At 51.0% G+C, this 14471-nt stretch overlaps 2 protein-coding genes and 1 pseudogene across 3 annotated transcripts in view; 1 reads left to right on the top strand and 2 right to left on the bottom strand.

Moving 5' to 3' along the window:
• TEKT3 (tektin 3) overlaps positions 1-14471 on the bottom strand; it is a 160394-nt gene that overhangs the window by 114139 nt on the left and 31784 nt on the right. The gene's annotated exons all lie outside the window — the stretch shown is intronic.
• Positions 1-14471, bottom strand: part of CDRT4 (CMT1A duplicated region transcript 4) — a 72017-nt gene that overhangs the window by 25766 nt on the left and 31780 nt on the right. The gene's annotated exons all lie outside the window — the stretch shown is intronic.
• On the top strand, positions 292-929 carry LOC132414270 (DDB1- and CUL4-associated factor 16-like; annotated as a pseudogene).

Consider the following 14471-nt stretch of genomic DNA (forward strand, 5'->3'; position numbering starts at 1 on the left):
AGACTCTGACCTGTGCCACTGATAAGTGACTAACTTTTACACACTGAACTGGTCCTGAGAAGTGAGCTGTCTTCTTTGTAAGTGAAGAACATACAGCATAATCTTGAAGAACTGCACAGTGGTGCGAGCCAGAGGCATACCGTGTGTGTGTAACAGACTGAGAAACAGACAAATGAATCCTATTGAAAGGATTTCTCATCTTCTGCTTCTGTTTGCCAGTGTTAGTGTTTTACTGGCTTATACTGGTACCTTTTTCTGGTACCTTTTTTTCTATCCCATTGTTCTGTTCTAATGGGTCCTAGAAATCCCTCTCCTGACCCCTTATCAGAATCAGAAAGTGAGGAAGAAGAAAACGCTAAGAAAACGCTGAACACACGCTAACTGCCTAAATGAGAGTTCTGGGGAAGAGTGGGATTCCTCTGAAGAAGAGGACCCTGTGGTGCCCCACCTAACACCTCTTGAGAGTCTTGCCTGGCCGGTTAAGTGCCTTTTAAAATATCCTACAGCTTGGGAACCTTTAAATCCTAATTCCCGGTTGTGTCATGCTAAACTCTTGGATGCTAGCACACCAGTCCATATACTTCGAGAGACCCAAACTGGAACCAATTCCTGAGTGGCCTCCTCCAGGCTCTTGTGGAGTCCCACCTTTGCAAAAGCCCCTTATGAGTCCCAGCCGGCTTTCTAGAGATCATGCCACTCTCAATGGAGTACCGTGCTTTGCCACCGAACAGTTAAGCCAAACATTGAGTACAGCCACTCCCATACCTGAGTCCCTAAAACAAATTCCTAACTCGTGTGTTTCTGGTTGTTGCTGGGGCTGGTTAACTAAAACAGTTAAGGACACGACCCGCACTGAACCCATCCACACTACTTACTCCTACACTGAGTTCCAAAAGGCAGTTAACAGACTCCTAACTGCATCACGATAAAGATGCACCGTTCCTTCTCCTATCTCTTGTGTTGCCAGTTGAGAAAGGAATGCAGTTCCACAGCCCGCAGTCGAGAAACTAACGTCTTCCCGACCAAACTATGCCCTGTCCTGATATGTCAAAATACGATCAAGTACTGAATATAATACCCAAGGGTCCTGTAACTCAACTACAGAAGATGTTCGCTGTGAGCATTCCCTTTGGAAGACCTAAAATGTGAACTTCAGTAGAGAATTAGTCAAAAGGGACCTTATTACATGAGACAAGTTGACTATTCTCCACACTCAGTGCTCCCCACAATTTACTCTGCCTATCTAATGGACTTAACTAGATACCTAATTATTAATGGGAAGGAAAAGGAGGCCACTACCCTATTTGTTACCCAACCTTCAGAACAGCCATTGTGAAAAGTGATAAGTTAGCTACTCCCAGTAATACCTTTCTGAGCATACTTTTCTCTGATATTCATTTCTAGGGAGGTAGTTGAATTAAATTGAATAACCAGATTTAAAAAATGGTGGGAATATGGATTTATCTCCCAGTTTTTATATTGGTAGACCTACATATGGCAGGCACCTTTTAGGAGTTCCTATTTTGGGGGGAGGGAGTGCAGTAGTAGCCTACACTACCCCAGACCTATTATGGGACCTGCAGTTACAGCATAAACATTTTATAGGCTCCCACCAGTCTGTCTCTAGCTAACCTGGCTTATAAGATCATACCTGGGGATTAAACAGACACCTGTTCTGTAGGGAATATATTTCCTGCATCTTGGCATCCAGACCTTAGTCAAGAGCAAATAAAACCCATTCCAAAGACCAATGGGAAAAAACTAAGAGAGCATTTATGCTAGTGGATTAAAGTATTTCATCTGTATGATGCTTCCTGGAGCAGTACTTCATGTACTTTCCACATCCATTGCAAACTTTTCAGGAACACTTCTAACTTTAAAGAAACTTACTACAGAAAATCTCAGCCTAATACAGTCTGAAGTTGAAGAGGTTTTTTAGCATCATTGCTTTTCTACATCTAGCTGTAGATTTTTCTTTTCTGGCTGAATAGAAAGCATATGTATCCTTGTAAATGAGTCTTGCTGTGTTTATTTGGATGAGTCAAAACATAGAGATCAACATACATAAAATGCATGAGACCAGTAAGTCTTTTCACACACCTGCAATAAAGAGTGAAACCTTTGTGTGATCCTGGTTAACTGGGCCTCTAAAGGGAATCAGAAAACAGATTGTTAAAGATATATCACATATCCTTCCTTATTTTAGTTTTGCTTTTTCCTATTCTCCATAATTAAGTGCTGTATACACTGTGGCATCAAAAACTTGAAACATTGGGGCTTCCCTGGTGGCGCAGTGGTTGCGAGTCCGCCTGCCGATGCAGGGGATACGGGTCCGTGCCCCGATCCGGGAGGATCCCGCGTGCCGCGGAGCGGCTGGGCCCGTGAGCCATGGCCGCTGAGTCTGCGCGTCCGGAGCCTGTGCTCCGCAACGGGAGAGGCCACAGCAGTGAGAGGCCCGCGTACCACAAAAAAAAAAAAAAAAAAAAAAAATTGAAGCATTAATGGAATCACAAATTCTATAAATGTATAGCAACTTTAAGGAGAGAGAAGAATGTTTATAACCTAATGAGTAGTTTCTGCTGAACCTTAGTGGTCTCCTCTTGAGGAAAAAGGAGAGAATTGTAGTGGATAGAAAAAAATATTTGTTAATGGAAAATTGTTACTGAACTGAAACCATCTAATGTTAGTGTAACTGAATGTATCAGTAACTGTTCCTTTGTAGATGTCCTATGAAGTTGGTTTTTAAAATGTTACAAAAACCTCTTTCTTTCTTTCTTTCTTTCTTTCTTTCTTTCTTTCTTTCTTTCTTTTAGGGGAAGGTGGGAAGAGGTAGCAGGGTCTAAAAATTAAAATATGTTGATGCTTATGTAACCATAATATGTTCATGTGTGTGTGTATAAAAGTGCCTTGTTCATGAACACATTTTTGCTGTTCATTCCCAAAGGAAGCCTTTCTTCAGCTTCCCTGCTGAATAAACCAACAGCTTTGTACATGCAAAAAAAAAAAAAGAATATGAAAAAGAATGTCTATATGTGTATAACTGAATCACTTTGCTGTACAGCAGAAATTAACACAACATTGTAAATGAACTATACTGCAATTAAAAAAAAAGCGGCAAAATAGTGTTTAGGAATACACTTCCTCAGCGTAAAGCACGGGTATAATTGATTACCATAAATTCGAGAGAGCAGTTACCTCTAAGGATTAAAGAAGACGGAAGTGATGGGAGGGGGCTGGAGGGGAACTCCTGGGGGTGGCACTGTCCTACTTCCTGATGTGGACGGTCGTTGCCAGGCATCCACTTTTGAAACATCACAAAGATATAAAATGTATGCCTCAGTGCACTTGATGTATTGATACATCTCAATTTTTAAAAAATGCTTTAAAGATATAAGGATGGCAGGGCTAGAAAAAGGAGTAGGGAGGGTGGGCAGGACTGGAGCAAAAGCTGAAAGGGAAAGGGGAAACGGAGGATTGTGGAGACTAACTGGGTGTCACCCACAACCCCGCCACTGGTGGTAAGGCCACCAGTCTGGGGTGGGTCTGGATGTGGGGGAGGGAGTCTCTTTAGCATCAGAGAGGAGACTTGGGAAGAAGGGTGTGGGATGAAGAAAAAAAGGATCAGGTGTGGTGGAAAACCCAGAGGGCCATGGGGTCGGGGAGGGTCAGGGAGGGTCAGGCTCTCGGTGAGCCGGGGTGGCTGGAGAAGAACGCAGAGCCTGGAGACATCCTGTAGGCAGCCTCCCCCTCAGAGAAGCCCTGGCCACCAGCCAGTGACTTTTAGGCTGTAATTAGCTAATTGGGTCTTGTCTCTCCATAGCCAAAACTAAGTGTCAAAAACCAGGACAAAGTCATTCTTTCCCATGTTCCTAAAAACCTTGAGAATTACAAAGGTGGAATAAACATTTATGCTAGAAATAAACAATGAAAGTTGAAAATCAAAGTGGGCCAAGTATTTGCCAGGCAGCCGGCCTGACCTGCTCCACATTCCTGATGTCTGGTTTCAACCACGTGCTCCCCGCCAGTTGGCAACCCGTCCTTCCTTTCTCCTTGATTTCCCAGCACATTCCCCACAGCGCCAAGCCCTGTGAGCTCTGGGTTCGGCTCCCCATTTTCTCTCTCTGCAGCCCACTCCCCACCACACATTTACCAGGGGCCACGAGGCATGACACTGGCCCGATCCAACTGGAAATGCCTTGTCACCAGCACCCTCCTGTCTTCCCGCATGTCTGTCTGTCCCGTCACCAGAAATGTGGTGTCCTGAGGAAAACAGGGACTGGGGACGTCGCCTGAGGTCCTGGGGAAGAAACAGGGGCCAGTAGCTGGTGGGAAAATCTGAACTGGCACACAGGCTGGCTGAGGTTTCAACAGTGAAGGGCCAACTCAGGAGCAGGCAAAGCAATATTAGAAGATCAAGCAGGCAACAGAGCCAGAGGTCAGAGGGGGACCAGGGACCAGGAACCCAATGCTACAGAGGCGTCCAGAGCTTGAACACTGGAGTCAGATGGCGCTGGGCTCCAGTCCTGGTTCTGTCATTTACCAGCTGTGTAACTTTGGGCAAGTTACCAACCTCTCTTGGCCTCATTTTTCTCTAGTGAAGTGAGGATGTGGATGGGCATGGGGATGGGGATGGGGGTGGGGATGGAGGGGGATGGGTGGGGAGAGGGAGGGGGAGGGGTGGGGATGGAGGTGGGGAGGGGGAGTGGAGGGGGTGGGGTGGAGGCGGGGAGGGGTGGGGATGGAGGTGGGGAGGGGAGGGGAGGGGATGGAGGTGGGGAGGGGAGGGGGAGGGAGGAGTGGGGGTGGAGGTGGGGAGGGGAGGGGGAGGGGGAGGGGGAGGGTGGGGTGGAGGTGGGGAGGGGAGGGGGAGGGAGGAGTGGGGATGGAGGTGGGGAGGGGAGGGGGAGGGAGGAGTGGGGATGGAGGTGGGGAGGGGAGGGGGAGGGAGGAGTGGGGATGGAGGTGGGGAGGGGAGGGGGAGGGGAGGAGTGGGGGTGGAGGTGGGGAGGGGAGGGGGAGGGGGAGGGGGAGGGTGGGGATGGAGGTGGGGAGGGGAGGGGAGGGGATGGAGGTGGGGAGGGGAGGGGGAGGGAGGAGTGGGGATGGAGGTGGGGAGGGGAGGGGGAGGGAGGAGTGGGGATGGAGGTGGGGAGGGGAGGGGGAGGGAGGAGTGGGGATGGAGGTGGGGAGGGGAGGGGGAGGGGGAGGGGGAGGGTGGGGTGGAGGTGGGGAGGGGAGGGGGAGGGGAGGGGGAGGGGGTGAAGATCCACATGCCAGGCAAGCCTTCAGGTGTGAGAGGCTGATACATCTTTGTCGCATGAGATGCTGAGCCTGTTAAAGGCAGAGAGCAGCTCCTGGCCTGGGCTTGGTGTTTGGCACCTTCTACCTGCCCCTTTTGCTGGTCAGGGCTCATTCCCAACAGCACCAGCACAGCAGCTGGGTGTGTGAGCAATCTGGGTGCTTGGTGACCAGCCCGGGACGGAGAGCAGCTGTGCTGACGTCCACTTTCCACGTTCCGTCCCCTCCGCACGCCCCGCCCATTGGCCCTACTCCCTGCTCTCATCACCAGCATTTTCCAAATGTCCCTCCCTTTCTGCTTTCAAACATCCCCAAGTCTCCCCTCCCCTAGAAAATTCTTCTCTTGACCCCAAGCTTCCCTGACTTCTATTTTCCTCCTTTTCTCTGCCAAAACTCCCCAGGGAGCAGCCTGTACCAGCTGCCACTCCTTCCTCACTCCCCAAGGCCCAGCACTCCCCAAGGCCTGGCGCCCACTGACAGCCTCCGGGCGGGAAGGACAGAACGCACAGCCTCGGAGGGGCTCGAAAGTGGGAGGGTGGGCACACACCCATACAGGGATGCACACACAGGCACACACACATACACGTGCACACACAGACACACACGCACACAAAGGTGCACACAAACATGTACACATAGGCACGCACACAGAAATACAGACGTACACACACAAACACGCATGTACATTCACAGAGACACACATACACACACAGAGACACACACGCGCACAGAGGCACACAGAAATACACACACAGATACAAATACATATACCCAGGCACAAAGACACACAAAGAAACACAAACACGTAAACACACAGGCACAGACACATACACTCACAGTCACACACACCAGACACAAAGACACACACACACTAATCCATTCCAATACGACAGCCGAGGGCCCGCACTCTGACCAGAGAGAGGAGGAGGGACCCCCGGGGTCATCTCTTGCTCAGCCTGAAAGCTCCAGACCCCTCATGGAAGCACCAAGAGCGCAAAGAGAGGCCGCTGGAATCGCTGCCCTGCGGGCAGACCCAGGCCATAGGGGCCTGACCGTCCACAACCGGGGAGGAAGCATCTTTATACCCTGCACAAGTCCCAGCTGTGAGCGCTCAGAAGACACCCCTGAAATAATGTCCGCTGAAAAGGAGGGAGCGAAGTGCTGGTGGAGGCCTGGAGGAAGACTGTGACCTTGGGACCCAGAGGGTCAGGCGTGCAGGACCAGCTCCCTGACCCCAGGCTGGTCAGTGACCATCTCCCAGACACGGGGCAGAATCTGAACTGAACCCCGGGCTCTGGTCCCCTGCGTTCTTGCCCCTCACCTTTCTGCTTCTCTCTCACCAACTCCACGCAGCTCAACAAGAGCAGAATCAGAGCTGCCGGCATAGAGAGGGTGGCCTCTGTGGGGGTCTGGGTTGTGGGCCCAGGTCCCCCTCTCCCGTGGAAAGGAGTCCTTGCTCCCCTTCCCCTCGCCCGTCTACACTGTGGCCTCACTGATCTCAAGGTTTACAGATTGTTGTGTTTATTTACTGACCCTTTTTCCTCCTGTTCTTAATTATTTTTAAATAAGCAACTGGAATATTCATCACCAGTTTTTAAAAAACCTACTGTCCGGGTGGCTGTAACAACCTTCTCCCCTATGGGTTCCTACAGGCTCTTAACCGTGAGAGTTAAGGAGATGCTTTCCCAGTCCCGGCCGAGCATCTCCTGGGTCCTGAGCTCCGGAGCGAACGTGATAGGAGCCCCGCCCCACAACTCCAGCGAGGAAACGTGGGTATGTTTTGTGTGTTTGTTTGGGTTTGCTTTGCTGCTCAAGTAGACTTGTCGCCTTGACTGCACTGTGGAGTCACCTGACCGTTTTTAAAAACATGCCCGAGTCGTCTGCAAAGTTAATCAGACTCCGGACCTCAGGAGGGTTACAAGAGTCCGGGTGTGGCGGGCGGAGCGCGACCAGACCAATCGGGAACCGGCAAGGAACGCGGAGGCTCCAGGAAGGCTCCTGCTGTGGAGGGCTCGGCCTCGGGCCGGTTGGGTCTGTGCTTTTTTCACCTTCATCCCTGACTCTCCTCTCTGGGACACCTGGCGTCCCAAGGTGTGAGATAGGACCCACACACACACCTGGCTGTTACCTGAGAGGCTCCTGCGGTTCCCCACACTTCCTTCAGGATCCTGGTAGTTCTCCTGCCCAGGGCTTATTTCTCCCCCGCAAACGTCCCCCGGTCCTGGATCCCCCCTCCCCCCTCGGTCCTCTATTTGCTGCCGCCAGCCATCCTCTCTCTGCTGCCCCCAGGTGGTCCAGGAGCCTGGAATCAGAGTAAATGGGGCGTTGTGACATCAGCACTTGCCGTCTCCCTGCCCTGGAGTGTTCTCTCCTCTTCTCTTCTTCCCCAGGGAGCTCAGCCAGCTCCAGGGTTAGCCCAGGTACCGTGTGCACGACCTCACTTGGGTCTCTGCCCCCAGAGGAGCAAATACAAAACCTTACTCTGCGCCAGACCCAGCCAGCTGGAGAGCAGTGGTCGCCTGCCTCCGTGTGGTCACCTGGAAGGTCTGTTGAGACTCGGCTTGCCGGGTCCCACCCCAGAGTTTCTGATTCAGTAGATCTGGGGTGAGGCCCAAGAATTCACCTCTCCAACAAGCTCCTTTCAGCAGAAATAAGCCTATTTCTTTGGAAATAAGATGCTCTTTGGATGAACAGCAGAGAATTGCTGTCACCAGAAGCTGATGGGAATCAGCCCGTCTCCTCCACTCCAGTGACATGTCCATGTTTCTCTAAGGAATGTTCAACGTGTAAATTCCCACCTCACCTGAGACCCCAACTCTGGAAAATTCCCCACGATTCCAGGAGGACCCGGCACAGAGCAGTGTAATTGTGGGTGTCAGCTTGGGACCCATCTGAGAGCCAGGCTGGACTTCTCTGCTGCAGAGTCATCACGCCCCAGGTAGCCCCTCCCAAATGCCTCTCCCAGTATCCACTCTTCTCCATCCCCCCACGGCTCTGTCCCTGCCTGCAACCTGCCCAGCCAGGAATCCAGTGTTCTCTGGCCTCTCTGCACCCAATCAAGCGCTTCATCTCCCTCACGATGGTCAGCAATGTCCCGTTGTCTCCAGGGTTCTCTGGCACGTGCTGGGGAAAGCCCAGGACCAGGAAGGAGGCAGACGTGTCTCTCTGTGTCACAGTATCATCACTTAGTGGCAGGAAAATGCACACCCAAGTGTTCTGCGGCACAGACCCACGTTTCCTCCTGCCCACGAGCCAAAGCCTGGTTGCTGTCCTTCTCCAAAAGCCTTCCTCTATCCATCCTCTCTCCAGATTCTAGTTCTTCACATCCCGTCCCTCTCCCTGGGCATCCTTCCCCCTGCTAGGACCCCGAGTCACTGGGGCCTGCCTGTCACCTCTCCTCGGGCACCATGAAGGGCATTAATAAGAGATGGAGCCTGCAGGGCCTGGCTGTGCGGGCACACTGCAGGGTCTGCACGGGCAAGGAAGGAGATGAGCTCTGAGAAGCTCCACCCTCTCTCCCGGCGGGTCTACGGAGACTGTGGACACCTTCGTGTGCAAAGGCCAGGGGCAGCGGTAGGTTTGCAGTGTTGGGGGTGGCAGGTGACCACGGTTTCACAAGAACCTCCAAAGACACAGCCCATAAAGCCTTCCACAGCTTGAAGTGGCTCTCTGAGCTCTTCACAGGCCTAGCGCTGCAGGTGACAGGGCCCAGGGCCCAGCTGGGAGCCAGTTAAAGAGCCTTCGGAGAGTGACATCAGCCCCGCCACCTGCCAGCACACAGGGGAGGCCATGATGCTAACCACACCCGCGTCTATGTCGTTCATGGCGAGGCTCCAAATCTCACAAAGAAAATCCACGGCCCGAGTTATTTTCCTCCTACAGGCCTGCCGGGCCTTTGATTGCCGGCTTTGGAGAGGTGCATTTTTCCCTCCTCTGTGGGCAGCAAATTCCCCGAGAGTCAGCACGCTGTGCCTCTGGGCTTCTCCCCCAGCTGCTGTCACCTCCGAGGGACCAGCCAAGGCAGTGTGCTGGGCGAGCCCTGGGCCTCCCGGTGCCAACCAGCCCAGACGCCCCAGGGCTTCCAGGGTCCCTGGTGAACCCGGTGCTGAGCAGGTGCTGAGCCCAGCCCTTCCCTTCACCGAGGGCACAATGACTTAGGGCACCCGGGGGTCAGGAGCTGGCTTCGGGTCCCCCATGCACAACCCCCGTGCCAGGGACTGTCCTCAGCTTCCCACACATTCACCGATCTGATGTTCAAAGTCTCCTCCATGGCCTAACAGGTAGGTTCCACTACTTTAACTTGACGAGTGAAGGCACTGAGGCACAGAGACAGTGAGTGAGTTTTCCGTGGACACACGCTCTGTAAGTATGAGAACAGACTCCAGAACATACACCACTGAGAAGGGGAAGCCCAGGCAACTATCTGCGTCAGCTCATCGTGAGGTCCCACTCGAAATCCATGGGGGGCACTGCCCGGACCCCTAGCTCCCACCTCTCCTGCAGGCCTTCCTCTTTCCCTCCCCCTTCCCAAATCACTGGCTACACAGACTCAGACATGTCTCTTTGGCACTCAGACTTTCTAAGAAAAATGAGAAGAAAATCAGTGCTTTGGGTCAGAAGTTGATCAAACCTCTCTCTGGGTCCTCAAGTTGCCTTCCGGGTGCTAAACACCAGCACAAGTCACCCCTCCCTACGAGGGTCCCCCGTGGCCCTGCACCTCCACTTGAGTAAGTCAAAGACGGACAGACGATCCCAGCAGGCGGTCCACTGCCTGGCCTCTGACCTGTGGCCTGGCCTGGAACAAAGAGAGGACCTGGGCCAACCCAGTTGTCTCGGGAACGCCAAGAGAAGGGAAAGAAAGGCCTGGCACCGACAGCTGGAGCCCAGCTGGAAGGATGTCCTGAGGAGCACAAGGCCATTGAGGGGTCACGGCAAACCCAAACAAGGCCTGGGGGCTGCAATCGGTCCATCCACCTCTTAAGTCTCTTTGATTATACAGGCTTGTACAATAAAAACTTTGGTTCCTTGTGTGTAGAAGGAACTGAGACTCCCACGGTCTGGACTGTGCTGATTACATCCCCATGGTGTCCTCGAACTATGTGTTCCTCTGTCCCCTATGAACTGGCTGTAAGATCGAGAGCCTTGACCAGGTCCAGTTTTGCTTTTCCAGAATCGGTGTTGTAAGCATCAGCAGGCGTGTCGTCTACTCTGCCGTGTCTCCTTTTGTGATGTTAGCAGCTGTGGATGATCCATGACTAGAAGAGTTACTTCACGGGCAGTTTCAACGGGTAATATTCTAATTCTAGCATTCCTTCTTCATTTTTCATCCAGAGATCTTCTATAAGGAGACACTTCTCGCCGACTCGTTGGCTACACTGAGACGCAGTTCATGGGAAAAGCAGGACAAATCCTGGATTGTTTCCCCTTATCAGTTTTCTTTTCTTTTCTTTTTTGGCCATGCCACGAGGCTTGTGGGACCTTAGTTCCCTGACCAGGGATCGAACCCGTGCCCCCTGCAATGAAAGCACTGAGTCCTAACCACTGGGACTGCCAGGGAAGTCCCTATCAGTTTTCAAAATAATAACCTGGGTGCTTTGCATGACCCAAAAGTGACTAGGGTTATTGGGTTTTGTAATGAATTCATGGGCTTAAATATATTTGAATTGTTTCAATCCATTACAGCTCTTATTCTTAGGGATGTCCAAGTATCCCTCCTCTAGCCAGTCAGAACCTTTTCACGCTGGTTCCTGAGTCCTTTTGACATGACCCTCGAGGTCTTTGATAGCTTCCTTGCTGTTTTTACAACAAGCTGCTCCAGGCTCATCTACAACATGAGATAAGCAATTCCCCTAAGGAGCCCTCTTCCTCTGGTGGGGTTGGTTGTCAGAGGCTGCACGGAGACTCACTCCCACTGCTGTCTGTGGACCTGTCCTCACCCCTCCAGATGTTCTATGCAGGACCTTCCCGCAAAGCCCCGCCCAGGGACAGCCTGCAGACCCCATAACATAGTACCCCAAGGTAGATTTCCAGAGATCCAGTGCTGTGCTAAAAACCATGCTTACTTCACTTAAGCTCTTATGGGTCTGGAATTCAGGAAGGACTTGGCTGGTCAGTCCATCTCTGATCCACGTGGCATCAGCCAGGGCAGCGGGACTGGAGGATCCATTTCCAACACAACTTCGTTATTACACGCTGGCATCTGATGCTCCTTGGTCTCTCTCTCTCTCCCCACCATGGTGCCCCATCCTCCAGGCCTCTCCATGTGGTCTGGGCCCCTCAGCAGCAGGGCGGCCTCGGGGTGGCCACACCTCTCACGTGGAGGAAAGAAGTGGAAACCTCAAGGCCAGTTAAGGGCTGCTACTGGAACCAGCAAGGCATCATTTCTTCCAGATGCTATTGGTCACAGGGGTCACAGCACTTAGCCAGACTCAGCGGGGCGGGGGGGCAAAACAAACCACATCTTCTGATGGAGTGACAAGAACAAGTTGCAGAAGAGCACGTGAGGTAGGGGTATTATTGTGACCGTCTTCAGAAAATAAAGTCTGCCAGAGTAACTACTTCACAACCCTAGGAATCACGCACACGTTCCATTGACTCGTTCACGCATCCATCCAACAAATAATCTCTGAGTGAGGCCAAATAACTCTTGCTAAGGACTTTATACAGAATTTCTGAGAAAATGAAAAAGGTTCGGAAACCATTTCAATTTTTTAAATTGACTTTCCCCTTTAAGTCCCAGCTTTTTTCTCTTAAATCTCATAGAAAGAAAACATTGCCTATCTTGGGCCAGCTCCATTGTCACCTCCTCTGGGAAGCCTTCCTTGATCTCCCTTCAGGCATACTGTTAGCCCTCAAGCACCCTGTTCACAAACCAGTGCGATGTTTATATCTGATCTGTATCTGAGTTCACATCCACCACAAATAAAGACTACATTTCCCAACCGCTTTTGCAAATAGATGGCCATAACACTACGTTCTGGCCCGAAAAATGTAAGTGGAAGTGGTATGTGCGACATTCCAGAGAGGTCCCTAAAGAGAGGGACTGTACCTTTATCCTTTCTTATACTCCTTCCTGCTGCCTGGAATGCAGTCCTGATGGCTGGAGCTAGAGCAACCATTTTATACCATATGATGACTTTGGGAACAGAAGCCACATACAAAAGAACAAGATAAAGAGCTCAAGTTCTTGACACTGTGGAGGGCCACTCCCACGCTGGACTTCCTACACCCAGGTTTTTACATGAGACTGAAATGAACTACTATCTGGTTTAAGCCACTATTGGGATTTTCTGCCACTCACAGTTGAACCTGATCCTAGCTGATATGACACATCTCAAGCGGGGGGAAAAGGCAAAAATGCCATGTGATGCCCTCTTCACTGAACTATGTGCTCCTTGAATTCAGGGTTTGTGTCCCTGTCGTGCTCACATCTCCAGAGCCCACATGGGTGTACAGTAGGTGCTTGATAAACATTTTCTAAATTAAAGACAAGCACACAACATTTTAACGTATCAAGACACATAGAAATGAATTATATGAGCTTCTAACAGACACAGACAGAACTTGCAGCTATTGGTGGGAAATACTAATTCTACTAACAGCCCAGGCAGGAGAACGAGTACCTCAAATAGTAGCATAATGGCCCACAACAATGCATCTGGGAACATTGTTCATAATGTCAAGAGTCTGGAAACAAGCTAAATGCTGATTGAGGGGGCGTGGATTAAAATATGGAACATCCCCATAATGGAAATTCTATGTCTCTATTTAAATGAATGAGGCAAATCTATATATACAATGATCACAGTAAGTATTTAAGTAAAAATGGCAAATACTATCACCCTAAGGGAAACCAAAGAAAGTAGGTTAAAAATGAAAAAGGTGGGCAAAAGTGGATAATCGCTGAAGCTGGGTGATGGGTATGTGAGGGGTCCCTGTACTTGCCTCTCTCACTGAAGTGTACATTTGAGAAAATCCTGTAATAAAAGTGAAAACGGAAACAAAACCATGTGGTTCTGAGCCTTGTTTTTGTTTTCACATTTGATTAAAAATATTTTCAAAAGGCTGCCCTTGTGAAGAACTAAAGGGAAGAAGGGGGATGAAAATACATTTAAGGGCTTAAGAATGCACAGAAGATTTGTCTCTGGCATGCCACAAAATTCCAGCTGCAACTGAAGGGGGGAAGATGGGAGACGGGAAACTGACTCTTCATTCTGTCATTTGTTTCACCATTCGCCTGCGCAGCCCTGTCATCATGGACAAACTCATTGTAAGAGGAAGCATGGGAAAGAGCGCCACTAATCACCGGTAGGGTTGTAGGCCTGGAGGCAAGGACATAAGAAATCCCCATCTCCCCACCGGCCCCCGCTTTTGCTCCCTGTCTGTCTAATTCAGAAACAACCTTTAAGTTCCAGGTCAAAGGCCATCTCCCACGGTGGGGACCAGAACCTAGGGTCCTTGATGAACAGGCTGGAAACAGAAATGCCCCCCAAAAATGAGCTTAATTCACTAAGGAGTGATGGGGATGACGGCCTGCCTAAAGATGTTGAATTTGAAAATCGTTAAAACACAACAGCGGGGCTTCCCTGGTGGTGCAGTGGTTAAGAATCTGCCTGCCAATGCAGGGGACGTGGGTTTGAACCCTGGTCCGGGAAGATCCCACATGCCGCGGAGCAACTAAGCCCGTGAACCACAACTACTGAGCCTGCGCTCTAGAGCCCGCGAGCCACAACTACTGAGCCCGCGTGCCACAGCAAGAGAAGCCACCGCAATGAGGAGCCCGCACACCACAACAAAGAGTAGCCCCCGCTCGCTGTAACTAGAGAAAGCCCGTGCGCAGCAACAAAGACCCAATGCAGCCAAAAATAAATTAATTAATTAATTAAAAAAAAAACAAAACTCACAACAGCGACCCTAAAATATCTGTGTGTCGACCAGGTCTGGGCCTTGACTCCAGGTTGCCATTCTGCAAAATTGCCTCCCCTCCCCTTCTACCTGTCCCTTCCCCACCTAGAACTGACTGTTCCCTCCACTGGGCCCGTGGCCCTTTGATCATACGTCTTTCGGGGAACTTACATTGTACTACAGGCGTTCACGTGCCTATCAGACTGTAGGTCTTTGGAAAATTAATGACAATTATTGTCACCCTTTATTGAGGGCTTATCAGGGTCCAG

The sequence above is a fragment of the Delphinus delphis genome, chromosome 19 (assembly GCF_949987515.2).
Source record: "Delphinus delphis chromosome 19, mDelDel1.2, whole genome shotgun sequence".
NCBI lineage: Eukaryota > Metazoa > Chordata > Mammalia > Artiodactyla > Delphinidae > Delphinus > Delphinus delphis.